Genomic DNA, 8,188 nt, shown 5'->3' on the forward strand with positions numbered 1-8,188 from the left:
TTTCTTCTTCAAATAGCCCAATTTTGGCTGCAGATTTCGCTTACGGCCATACCACCTTGAGAACGCCCGAACTCGTCTGATCTCGGAAGCTAAGCAGGGTCGGGCCTGGTTAGTACTTGGATGGGAGACCGCCTGGGAATACCAGGTGCTGTAAGCTTTATGTAGTTTACTACCCTAATGTTCTAACCATTCAAATAGCCCAATTTTGGCAGCAGATTTCGCTTACGGCCATACCACCTTGAGAACGCCCGAACTCGTCTGATCTCGGAAGCTAAGCAGGGTCGGGCCTGGTTAGTACTTGGATGGGAGACCGCCTGGGAATACCAGGTGCTGTAAGCTTTATGTAGTTTACTACCCTAATGTTCTAACCATTCAAATAGCCCAATTTTGGCAGGAGATTTCGCTTACGACCATACCACCTTGAGAACGCCCGAACTCGTCTGATCTCGGAAGCTAAGCAGGGTCGGGCCTGGTTAGTACTTGGATGGGAGACCGCCTGGGAATACCAGGTGCTGTAAGCTTTATGTAGTTTACTACCCTAATGTTCTAACCATTCAAATAGCCCAATTTTGGCAGCAGATTTCGCTTACGGCCATACCACCTTGAGAACGCCCGAACTCGTCTGATCTCGGAAGCTAAGCAGGGTCGGGCCTGGTTAGTACTTGGATGGGAGACCGCCTGTGAATACCAGGTGCTGTAAGCTTTATATAGTTTACTACCCTAATGTTCTAACCATTCAAATAGCCCAATTTTGGCAGCAGATTTCGCTTACGGCCATACCACCTTGAGAACGCCCGAACTCGTCTGGTCTCGGAAGCTAAGCAGGGTCGGGCCTGGTTAGTACTTGGATGGGAGACCGCCTGGGAATACCAGGTGCTGTAAGCTTTATATAGTTTACTACCCTAATGTTCTAACCATTCAAATAGCCCAATTTTGGCAGCAGATTTCGCTTACGGCCATACCACCTTGAGAACGCCCGAACTCGTCTGATCTCGGAAGCTAAGCAGGGTCGGGCCTGGTTAGTACTTGGATGGGAGACCGCCTGGGAATACCAGGTGCTGTAAGCTTTATATAGTTTACTACCCTAATGTTCTAACCATTCAAATAGCCCAATTTTGGCAGCAGATTTCGCTTACGGCCATACCACCTTGAGAACGCCCGAACTCGTCTGATCTCGGAAGCTAAGCAGGGTCGGGCCTGGTTAGTACTTGGATGGGAGACCGCCTGGGAATACCAGGTGCTGTAAGCTTTATATAGTTTACTACCCTAATGTTTTAACTATTCAAATAGCCCAATTTTGGCAGCAGATTTCGCTTACGGCCATACCACCTTGAGAACGCCCGAACTCGTCTGATCTCGGAAGCTAAGCAGGGTCGGGCCTGGTTAGTACTTGGATGGGAGACCGCCTGGGAATACCAGGTGCTGTAAGCTTTATATAGTTTACTACCCTAATGTTCTAACCATTCAAATAGCCCAATTTTGGCAGCAGATTTCGCTTACGGCCATACCACCTTGAGAACGCCCGAACTCGTCTGATCTCGGAAGCTAAGCAGGGTCGGGCCTGGTTAGTACTTGGATGGGAGACCGCCTGGGAATACCAGGTGCTGTAAGCTTTATATAGTTTACTACCCTAATGTTTTAACTATTCAAATAGCCCAATTTTGGCAGCAGATTTCGCTTACGGCCATACCACCTTGAGAACGCCCGAACTCGTCTGATCTCGGAAGCTAAGCAGGGTCGGGCCTGGTTAGTACTTGGATGGGAGACCGCCTGGGAATACCAGGTGCTGTAAGCTTTATTGTTTAAAAAAAAAAAAAAAAAAAAAGAGTCAATGAAATGTTTCAAAAATCCTAAATTGTCTTTTTTCCCCTCAAAATTCCTGAAATAGTCTCTCAGTTTCTTCAGAAAGCCTGAAAGAGTCTCTTTTTTTTCTTCTTCAAATAGCCCAATTTTGGCTGCAGATTTCGCTTACGGCCATACCACCTTGAGAACGCCCGAACTCGTCTGATCTCGGAAGCTAAGCAGGGTCGGGCCTGGTTAGTACTTGGATGGGAGACCGCCTGGGAATACCAGGTGCTGTAAGCTTTATGTAGTTTACTACCCTAATGTTCTAATCATTCAAATAGCCCAATTTTGGCAGCAGATTTCGCTTACGGCCATACCACCTTGAGAACGCCCGAACTCGTCTGATCTCGGAAGCTAAGCAGGGTCGGGCCTGGTTAGTACTTGGATGGGAGACCGCCTGGGAATACCAGGTGCTGTAAGCTTTATGTAGTTTACTACCCTAATGTTCTAACCATTCAAATAGCCCAATTTTGGCAGGAGATTTTGCTTACGACCATACCACCTTGAGAACGCCCGAACTCGTCTGATCTCGGAAGCTAAGCAGGGTCGGGCCTGGTTAGTACTTGGATGGGAGACCGCCTGGGAATACCAGGTGCTGTAAGCTTTATGTAGTTTACTACCCTAATGTTCTAACCATTCAAATAGCCCAATTTTGGCAGCAGATTTCGCTTACGGCCATACCACCTTGAGAACGCCCGAACTCGTCTGATCTCGGAAGCTAAGCAGGGTCGGGCCTGGTTAGTACTTGGATGGGAGACCGCCTGGGAATACCAGGTGCTGTAAGCTTTATTGTTTAAAAAAAAAAAAAAAAAAAAAGAGTCAATGAAATGTTTCAAAAATCCTAAATTGTCTTTTTTCCCCTCAAAATTCCTGAAATAGTCTCTCAGTTTCTTCAGAAAGCCTGAAAGAGTCTCTTTTTTTTCTTCTTCAAATAGCCCAATTTTGGCTGCAGATTTCGCTTACGGCCATACCACCTTGAGAACGCCCGAACTCGTCTCATCTCGGAAGCTAAGCAGGGTCGGGCCTGGTTAGTACTTGGATGGGAGACCGCCTGGGAATACCAGGTGCTGTAAGCTTTATGTAGTTTACTACCCTAATGTTCTAACCATTCAAATAGCCCAATTTTGGCAGCAGATTTCGCTTACGGCCATACCACCTTGAGAACGCCCGAACTCGTCTGATCTCGGAAGCTAAGCAGGGTCGGGCCTGGTTAGTACTTGGATGGGAGACCGCCTGGGAATACCAGGTGCTGTAAGCTTTATGTAGTTTACTACCCTAATGTTCTAACCATTCAAATAGCCCAATTTTGGCAGGAGATTTCGCTTACGACCATACCACCTTGAGAACGCCCGAACTCGTCTGATCTCGGAAGCTAAGCAGGGTCGGGCCTGGTTAGTACTTGGATGGGAGACCGCCTGGGAATACCAGGTGCTGTAAGCTTTATGTAGTTTACTACCCTAATGTTCTAACCATTCAAATAGCCCAATTTTGGCAACAGATTTCGCTTACGGCCATACCACCTTGAGAACGCCCGAACTCGTCTGATCTCGGAAGCTAAGCAGGGTCGGGCCTGGTTAGTACTTGGATGGGAGACCGCCTGGGAATACCAGGTGCTGTAAGCTTTATATAGTTTACTACCCTAATGTTCTAACCATTCAAATAGCCCAATTTTGGCAGCAGATTTCGCTTACGGCCATACCACCTTGAGAACGCCCGAACTCGTCTGATCTCGGAAGCTAAGCAGGGTCGGGCCTGGTTAGTACTTGGATGGGAGACCGCCTGGGAATACCAGGTGCTGTAAGCTTTATATAGTTTACTACCCTAATGTTTTAACTATTCAAATAGCCCAATTTTGGCAGCAGATTTCGCTTACGGCCATACCACCTTGAGAACGCCCGAACTCGTCTGATCTCGGAAGCTAAGCAGGGTCGGGCCTGGTTAGTACTTGGATGGGAGACCGCCTGGGAATACCAGGTGCTGTAAGCTTTATATAGTTTACTACCCTAATGTTCTAACCATTCAAATAGCCCAATTTTGGCAGCAGATTTCGCTTACGGCCATACCACCTTGAGAACGCCCGAACTCGTCTGATCTCGGAAGCTAAGCAGGGTCGGGCCTGGTTAGTACTTGGATGGGAGACCGCCTGGGAATAGCAGGTGCTGTAAGCTTTATATAGTTTACTACCCTAATGTTTCAACTATTCAAATAGCCCAATTTTGGCAGCAGATTTCGCTTACGGCCATACCACCTTAAGAACGCCCGAACTCGTCTGATCTCGGAAGCTAGGCAGGGTCGGGCCTGGTTAGTACTTGGATGGGAGACCGCCTGGGAATAGCAGGTGCTGTAAGCTTTATATAGTTTACTACCCTAATGTTTTAACTATTCAAATAGCCCAATTTTGGCAGCAGATTTCGCTTACGGCCATACCACCTTGAGAACGCCCGAACTCGTCTGATCTCGGAAGCTAAGCAGGGTCGGGCCTGGTTAGTACTTGGATGGGAGACCGCCTGGGAATACCAGGTGCTGTAAGCTTTATATAGTTTACTACCCTAATGTTCTAACCATTCAAATAGCCCAATTTTGGCAGCAGATTTCGCTTACGGCCATACCACCTTGAGAACGCCCGAACTCGTCTGATCTCGGAAGCTAAGCAGGGTCGGGCCTGGTTAGTACTTGGATGGGAGACCGCCTGGGAATACCAGGTGCTGTAAGCTTTATATAGTTTACTACCCTAATGTTTTAACTATTCAAATAGCCCAATTTTGGCAGCAGATTTCGCTTACGGCCATACCACCTTGAGAACGCCCGAACTCGTCTGATCTCGGAAGCTAAGCAGGGTCGGGCCTGGTTAGTACTTGGATGGGAGACCGCCTGGGAATACCAGGTGCTGTAAGCTTTATTGTTTAAAAAAAAAAAAAAGAGTCAATGAAATGTTTCAAAAATCCTAAATTGTCTTTTTTCCCCTCAAAATTCCTGAAATAGTCTCTCAGTTTCTTCAGAAAGCCTGAAAGAGTCTCTTTTTTTTCTTCTTCAAATAGCCCAATTTTGGCTGCAGATTTCGCTTACGGCCATACCACCTTGAGAACGCCCGAACTCGTCTGATCTCGGAAGCTAAGCAGGGTCGGGCCTGGTTAGTACTTGGATGGGAGACCGCCTGGGAATACCAGGTGCTGTAAGCTTTATGTAGTTTACTACCCTAATGTTCTAACCATTCAAATAGCCCAATTTTGGCAGCAGATTTCGCTTACGGCCATACCACCTTGAGAACGCCCGAACTCGTCTGATCTCGGAAGCTAAGCAGGGTCGGGCCTGGTTAGTACTTGGATGGGAGACCGCCTGGGAATACCAGGTGCTGTAAGCTTTATGTAGTTTACTACCCTAATGTTCTAACCATTCAAATAGCCCAATTTTGGCAGGAGATTTCGCTTACGACCATACCACCTTGAGAACGCCCGAACTCGTCTGATCTCGGAAGCTAAGCAGGGTCGGGCCTGGTTAGTACTTGGATGGGAGACCGCCTGGGAATACCAGGTGCTGTAAGCTTTATGTAGTTTACTACCCTAATGTTCTAACCATTCAAATAGCCCAATTTTGGCAGCAGATTTCGCTTACGGCCATACCACCTTGAGAACGCCCGAACTCGTCTGATCTCGGAAGCTAAGCAGGGTCGGGCCTGGTTAGTACTTGGATGGGAGACCGCCTGTGAATACCAGGTGCTGTAAGCTTTATATAGTTTACTACCCTAATGTTCTAACCATTCAAATAGCCCAATTTTGGCAGCAGATTTCGCTTACGGCCATACCACCTTGAGAACGCCCGAACTCGTCTGGTCTCGGAAGCTAAGCAGGGTCGGGCCTGGTTAGTACTTGGATGGGAGACCGCCTGGGAATACCAGGTGCTGTAAGCTTTATATAGTTTACTACCCTAATGTTCTAACCATTCAAATAGCCCAATTTTGGCAGCAGATTTCGCTTACGGCCATACCACCTTGAGAACGCCCGAACTCGTCTGATCTCGGAAGCTAAGCAGGGTCGGGCCTGGTTAGTACTTGGATGGGAGACCGCCTGGGAATACCAGGTGCTGTAAGCTTTATATAGTTTACTACCCTAATGTTCTAACCATTCAAATAGCCCAATTTTGGCAGCAGATTTCGCTTACGGCCATACCACCTTGAGAACGCCCGAACTCGTCTGATCTCGGAAGCTAAGCAGGGTCGGGCCTGGTTAGTACTTGGATGGGAGACCGCCTGGGAATACCAGGTGCTGTAAGCTTTATATAGTTTACTACCCTAATGTTTTAACTATTCAAATAGCCCAATTTTGGCAGCAGATTTCGCTTACGGCCATACCACCTTGAGAACGCCCGAACTCGTCTGATCTCGGAAGCTAAGCAGGGTCGGGCCTGGTTAGTACTTGGATGGGAGACCGCCTGGGAATACCAGGTGCTGTAAGCTTTATATAGTTTACTACCCTAATGTTCTAACCATTCAAATAGCCCAATTTTGGCAGCAGATTTCGCTTACGGCCATACCACCTTGAGAACGCCCGAACTCGTCTGATCTCGGAAGCTAAGCAGGGTCGGGCCTGGTTAGTACTTGGATGGGAGACCGCCTGGGAATACCAGGTGCTGTAAGCTTTATATAGTTTACTACCCTAATGTTTTAACTATTCAAATAGCCCAATTTTGGCAGCAGATTTCGCTTACGGCCATACCACCTTGAGAACGCCCGAACTCGTCTGATCTCGGAAGCTAAGCAGGGTCGGGCCTGGTTAGTACTTGGATGGGAGACCGCCTGGGAATACCAGGTGCTGTAAGCTTTATTGTTTAAAAAAAAAAAAAAAAAAAAAGAGTCAATGAAATGTTTCAAAAATCCTAAATTGTCTTTTTTCCCCTCAAAATTCCTGAAATAGTCTCTCAGTTTCTTCAGAAAGCCTGAAAGAGTCTCTTTTTTTTCTTCTTCAAATAGCCCAATTTTGGCTGCAGATTTCGCTTACGGCCATACCACCTTGAGAACGCCCGAACTCGTCTGATCTCGGAAGCTAAGCAGGGTCGGGCCTGGTTAGTACTTGGATGGGAGACCGCCTGGGAATACCAGGTGCTGTAAGCTTTATGTAGTTTACTACCCTAATGTTCTAATCATTCAAATAGCCCAATTTTGGCAGCAGATTTCGCTTACGGCCATACCACCTTGAGAACGCCCGAACTCGTCTGATCTCGGAAGCTAAGCAGGGTCGGGCCTGGTTAGTACTTGGATGGGAGACCGCCTGGGAATACCAGGTGCTGTAAGCTTTATGTAGTTTACTACCCTAATGTTCTAACCATTCAAATAGCCCAATTTTGGCAGGAGATTTTGCTTACGACCATACCACCTTGAGAACGCCCGAACTCGTCTGATCTCGGAAGCTAAGCAGGGTCGGGCCTGGTTAGTACTTGGATGGGAGACCGCCTGGGAATACCAGGTGCTGTAAGCTTTATGTAGTTTACTACCCTAATGTTCTAACCATTCAAATAGCCCAATTTTGGCAGCAGATTTCGCTTACGGCCATACCACCTTGAGAACGCCCGAACTCGTCTGATCTCGGAAGCTAAGCAGGGTCGGGCCTGGTTAGTACTTGGATGGGAGACCGCCTGGGAATACCAGGTGCTGTAAGCTTTATTGTTTAAAAAAAAAAAAAAAAAAAAGAGTCAATGAAATGTTTCAAAAATCCTAAATTGTCTTTTTTCCCCTCAAAATTCCTGAAATAGTCTCTCAGTTTCTTCAGAAAGCCTGAAAGAGTCTCTTTTTTTTCTTCTTCAAATAGCCCAATTTTGGCTGCAGATTTCGCTTACGGCCATACCACCTTGAGAACGCCCGAACTCGTCTCATCTCGGAAGCTAAGCAGGGTCGGGCCTGGTTAGTACTTGGATGGGAGACCGCCTGGGAATACCAGGTGCTGTAAGCTTTATGTAGTTTACTACCCTAATGTTCTAACCATTCAAATAGCCCAATTTTGGCAGCAGATTTCGCTTACGGCCATACCACCTTGAGAACGCCCGAACTCGTCTGATCTCGGAAGCTAAGCAGGGTCGGGCCTGGTTAGTACTTGGATGGGAGACCGCCTGGGAATACCAGGTGCTGTAAGCTTTATGTAGTTTACTACCCTAATGTTCTAACCATTCAAATAGCCCAATTTTGGCAGGAGATTTCGCTTACGACCATACCACCTTGAGAACGCCCGAACTCGTCTGATCTCGGAAGCTAAGCAGGGTCGGGCCTGGTTAGTACTTGGATGGGAGACCGCCTGGGAATACCAGGTGCTGTAAGCTTTATGTAGTTTACTACCCTAATGTTCTAACCATTCAA

At 47.3% G+C, this 8,188-nt stretch overlaps 41 non-coding genes and 1 pseudogene across 41 annotated transcripts; all 42 read left to right on the plus strand.

Annotated features, from left to right (window-relative positions):
- Positions 1 to 38: 38 nt before the first annotated feature.
- Positions 39 to 157, plus strand: LOC148987877 (5S ribosomal RNA). Its single transcript, XR_016167881.1, has one exon. It is a non-coding gene; the product is annotated as a 5S ribosomal RNA (ribosomal RNA).
- A 63-nt stretch (positions 158 to 220) lies between these two features.
- On the plus strand, positions 221 to 339 carry LOC148987878 (5S ribosomal RNA). Its single transcript, XR_016167883.1, has one exon. It is a non-coding gene; the product is annotated as a 5S ribosomal RNA (ribosomal RNA).
- Positions 340 to 402: 63 nt separating this feature from the next.
- On the plus strand, positions 403 to 521 carry LOC148987879 (5S ribosomal RNA). The gene has a single exon (XR_016162887.1). It is a non-coding gene; the product is annotated as a 5S ribosomal RNA (ribosomal RNA).
- Positions 522 to 584: 63 nt separating this feature from the next.
- Positions 585 to 703, plus strand: LOC148987880 (5S ribosomal RNA). Its single transcript, XR_016161361.1, has one exon. It is a non-coding gene; the product is annotated as a 5S ribosomal RNA (ribosomal RNA).
- Positions 704 to 766: 63 nt separating this feature from the next.
- LOC148987881 (5S ribosomal RNA) lies at positions 767 to 885 on the plus strand. The gene has a single exon (XR_016161150.1). It is a non-coding gene; the product is annotated as a 5S ribosomal RNA (ribosomal RNA).
- A 63-nt stretch (positions 886 to 948) lies between these two features.
- Positions 949 to 1,067, plus strand: LOC148987882 (5S ribosomal RNA). The gene has a single exon (XR_016167884.1). It is a non-coding gene; the product is annotated as a 5S ribosomal RNA (ribosomal RNA).
- Positions 1,068 to 1,130: 63 nt separating this feature from the next.
- On the plus strand, positions 1,131 to 1,249 carry LOC148987883 (5S ribosomal RNA). The gene has a single exon (XR_016167885.1). It is a non-coding gene; the product is annotated as a 5S ribosomal RNA (ribosomal RNA).
- A 63-nt stretch (positions 1,250 to 1,312) lies between these two features.
- Positions 1,313 to 1,431, plus strand: LOC148987884 (5S ribosomal RNA). The gene has a single exon (XR_016167886.1). It is a non-coding gene; the product is annotated as a 5S ribosomal RNA (ribosomal RNA).
- A 63-nt stretch (positions 1,432 to 1,494) lies between these two features.
- Positions 1,495 to 1,613, plus strand: LOC148987885 (5S ribosomal RNA). The gene has a single exon (XR_016167887.1). It is a non-coding gene; the product is annotated as a 5S ribosomal RNA (ribosomal RNA).
- A 63-nt stretch (positions 1,614 to 1,676) lies between these two features.
- LOC148987886 (5S ribosomal RNA) lies at positions 1,677 to 1,795 on the plus strand. Its single transcript, XR_016167888.1, has one exon. It is a non-coding gene; the product is annotated as a 5S ribosomal RNA (ribosomal RNA).
- Positions 1,796 to 1,966: 171 nt separating this feature from the next.
- On the plus strand, positions 1,967 to 2,085 carry LOC148987887 (5S ribosomal RNA). Its single transcript, XR_016167889.1, has one exon. It is a non-coding gene; the product is annotated as a 5S ribosomal RNA (ribosomal RNA).
- A 63-nt stretch (positions 2,086 to 2,148) lies between these two features.
- On the plus strand, positions 2,149 to 2,267 carry LOC148987888 (5S ribosomal RNA). The gene has a single exon (XR_016167890.1). It is a non-coding gene; the product is annotated as a 5S ribosomal RNA (ribosomal RNA).
- A 63-nt stretch (positions 2,268 to 2,330) lies between these two features.
- LOC148987889 (5S ribosomal RNA) lies at positions 2,331 to 2,449 on the plus strand. Its single transcript, XR_016162888.1, has one exon. It is a non-coding gene; the product is annotated as a 5S ribosomal RNA (ribosomal RNA).
- Positions 2,450 to 2,512: 63 nt separating this feature from the next.
- Positions 2,513 to 2,631, plus strand: LOC148987890 (5S ribosomal RNA). The gene has a single exon (XR_016167891.1). It is a non-coding gene; the product is annotated as a 5S ribosomal RNA (ribosomal RNA).
- A 171-nt stretch (positions 2,632 to 2,802) lies between these two features.
- Positions 2,803 to 2,921, plus strand: LOC148987891 (5S ribosomal RNA). Its single transcript, XR_016163776.1, has one exon. It is a non-coding gene; the product is annotated as a 5S ribosomal RNA (ribosomal RNA).
- Positions 2,922 to 2,984: 63 nt separating this feature from the next.
- LOC148987892 (5S ribosomal RNA) lies at positions 2,985 to 3,103 on the plus strand. The gene has a single exon (XR_016167892.1). It is a non-coding gene; the product is annotated as a 5S ribosomal RNA (ribosomal RNA).
- A 63-nt stretch (positions 3,104 to 3,166) lies between these two features.
- LOC148987893 (5S ribosomal RNA) lies at positions 3,167 to 3,285 on the plus strand. Its single transcript, XR_016162889.1, has one exon. It is a non-coding gene; the product is annotated as a 5S ribosomal RNA (ribosomal RNA).
- A 63-nt stretch (positions 3,286 to 3,348) lies between these two features.
- Positions 3,349 to 3,467, plus strand: LOC148987894 (5S ribosomal RNA). The gene has a single exon (XR_016167894.1). It is a non-coding gene; the product is annotated as a 5S ribosomal RNA (ribosomal RNA).
- A 63-nt stretch (positions 3,468 to 3,530) lies between these two features.
- LOC148987895 (5S ribosomal RNA) lies at positions 3,531 to 3,649 on the plus strand. Its single transcript, XR_016167895.1, has one exon. It is a non-coding gene; the product is annotated as a 5S ribosomal RNA (ribosomal RNA).
- Positions 3,650 to 3,712: 63 nt separating this feature from the next.
- On the plus strand, positions 3,713 to 3,831 carry LOC148987896 (5S ribosomal RNA). Its single transcript, XR_016167896.1, has one exon. It is a non-coding gene; the product is annotated as a 5S ribosomal RNA (ribosomal RNA).
- Positions 3,832 to 3,894: 63 nt separating this feature from the next.
- On the plus strand, positions 3,895 to 4,013 carry LOC148987897 (5S ribosomal RNA). Its single transcript, XR_016162289.1, has one exon. It is a non-coding gene; the product is annotated as a 5S ribosomal RNA (ribosomal RNA).
- Positions 4,014 to 4,076: 63 nt separating this feature from the next.
- On the plus strand, positions 4,077 to 4,195 carry LOC148987898 (5S ribosomal RNA; annotated as a pseudogene).
- A 63-nt stretch (positions 4,196 to 4,258) lies between these two features.
- On the plus strand, positions 4,259 to 4,377 carry LOC148987899 (5S ribosomal RNA). The gene has a single exon (XR_016167897.1). It is a non-coding gene; the product is annotated as a 5S ribosomal RNA (ribosomal RNA).
- Positions 4,378 to 4,440: 63 nt separating this feature from the next.
- LOC148987900 (5S ribosomal RNA) lies at positions 4,441 to 4,559 on the plus strand. The gene has a single exon (XR_016167898.1). It is a non-coding gene; the product is annotated as a 5S ribosomal RNA (ribosomal RNA).
- Positions 4,560 to 4,622: 63 nt separating this feature from the next.
- LOC148987901 (5S ribosomal RNA) lies at positions 4,623 to 4,741 on the plus strand. The gene has a single exon (XR_016167899.1). It is a non-coding gene; the product is annotated as a 5S ribosomal RNA (ribosomal RNA).
- Positions 4,742 to 4,905: 164 nt separating this feature from the next.
- On the plus strand, positions 4,906 to 5,024 carry LOC148987902 (5S ribosomal RNA). The gene has a single exon (XR_016167900.1). It is a non-coding gene; the product is annotated as a 5S ribosomal RNA (ribosomal RNA).
- Positions 5,025 to 5,087: 63 nt separating this feature from the next.
- Positions 5,088 to 5,206, plus strand: LOC148987903 (5S ribosomal RNA). The gene has a single exon (XR_016167901.1). It is a non-coding gene; the product is annotated as a 5S ribosomal RNA (ribosomal RNA).
- Positions 5,207 to 5,269: 63 nt separating this feature from the next.
- Positions 5,270 to 5,388, plus strand: LOC148987904 (5S ribosomal RNA). Its single transcript, XR_016162890.1, has one exon. It is a non-coding gene; the product is annotated as a 5S ribosomal RNA (ribosomal RNA).
- A 63-nt stretch (positions 5,389 to 5,451) lies between these two features.
- LOC148987905 (5S ribosomal RNA) lies at positions 5,452 to 5,570 on the plus strand. Its single transcript, XR_016161362.1, has one exon. It is a non-coding gene; the product is annotated as a 5S ribosomal RNA (ribosomal RNA).
- Positions 5,571 to 5,633: 63 nt separating this feature from the next.
- Positions 5,634 to 5,752, plus strand: LOC148987906 (5S ribosomal RNA). The gene has a single exon (XR_016161151.1). It is a non-coding gene; the product is annotated as a 5S ribosomal RNA (ribosomal RNA).
- Positions 5,753 to 5,815: 63 nt separating this feature from the next.
- LOC148987907 (5S ribosomal RNA) lies at positions 5,816 to 5,934 on the plus strand. The gene has a single exon (XR_016167902.1). It is a non-coding gene; the product is annotated as a 5S ribosomal RNA (ribosomal RNA).
- A 63-nt stretch (positions 5,935 to 5,997) lies between these two features.
- On the plus strand, positions 5,998 to 6,116 carry LOC148987908 (5S ribosomal RNA). The gene has a single exon (XR_016167903.1). It is a non-coding gene; the product is annotated as a 5S ribosomal RNA (ribosomal RNA).
- Positions 6,117 to 6,179: 63 nt separating this feature from the next.
- Positions 6,180 to 6,298, plus strand: LOC148987909 (5S ribosomal RNA). Its single transcript, XR_016167905.1, has one exon. It is a non-coding gene; the product is annotated as a 5S ribosomal RNA (ribosomal RNA).
- Positions 6,299 to 6,361: 63 nt separating this feature from the next.
- LOC148987910 (5S ribosomal RNA) lies at positions 6,362 to 6,480 on the plus strand. Its single transcript, XR_016167906.1, has one exon. It is a non-coding gene; the product is annotated as a 5S ribosomal RNA (ribosomal RNA).
- Positions 6,481 to 6,543: 63 nt separating this feature from the next.
- On the plus strand, positions 6,544 to 6,662 carry LOC148987911 (5S ribosomal RNA). Its single transcript, XR_016167907.1, has one exon. It is a non-coding gene; the product is annotated as a 5S ribosomal RNA (ribosomal RNA).
- Positions 6,663 to 6,833: 171 nt separating this feature from the next.
- LOC148987912 (5S ribosomal RNA) lies at positions 6,834 to 6,952 on the plus strand. The gene has a single exon (XR_016167908.1). It is a non-coding gene; the product is annotated as a 5S ribosomal RNA (ribosomal RNA).
- Positions 6,953 to 7,015: 63 nt separating this feature from the next.
- LOC148987913 (5S ribosomal RNA) lies at positions 7,016 to 7,134 on the plus strand. Its single transcript, XR_016167909.1, has one exon. It is a non-coding gene; the product is annotated as a 5S ribosomal RNA (ribosomal RNA).
- A 63-nt stretch (positions 7,135 to 7,197) lies between these two features.
- On the plus strand, positions 7,198 to 7,316 carry LOC148987914 (5S ribosomal RNA). Its single transcript, XR_016162891.1, has one exon. It is a non-coding gene; the product is annotated as a 5S ribosomal RNA (ribosomal RNA).
- A 63-nt stretch (positions 7,317 to 7,379) lies between these two features.
- LOC148987915 (5S ribosomal RNA) lies at positions 7,380 to 7,498 on the plus strand. Its single transcript, XR_016167910.1, has one exon. It is a non-coding gene; the product is annotated as a 5S ribosomal RNA (ribosomal RNA).
- Positions 7,499 to 7,668: 170 nt separating this feature from the next.
- Positions 7,669 to 7,787, plus strand: LOC148987916 (5S ribosomal RNA). The gene has a single exon (XR_016163777.1). It is a non-coding gene; the product is annotated as a 5S ribosomal RNA (ribosomal RNA).
- A 63-nt stretch (positions 7,788 to 7,850) lies between these two features.
- LOC148987917 (5S ribosomal RNA) lies at positions 7,851 to 7,969 on the plus strand. Its single transcript, XR_016167911.1, has one exon. It is a non-coding gene; the product is annotated as a 5S ribosomal RNA (ribosomal RNA).
- Positions 7,970 to 8,032: 63 nt separating this feature from the next.
- LOC148987918 (5S ribosomal RNA) lies at positions 8,033 to 8,151 on the plus strand. Its single transcript, XR_016162892.1, has one exon. It is a non-coding gene; the product is annotated as a 5S ribosomal RNA (ribosomal RNA).
- The last annotated feature ends 37 nt before the right edge of the window (positions 8,152 to 8,188 follow it).

Source organism: Pimephales promelas, chromosome 3 (genome assembly GCF_988280905.1).
Source record: "Pimephales promelas chromosome 3, fPimPro1.hap1.1, whole genome shotgun sequence".
Classification (NCBI taxonomy): domain Eukaryota; kingdom Metazoa; phylum Chordata; class Actinopteri; order Cypriniformes; family Leuciscidae; genus Pimephales; species Pimephales promelas.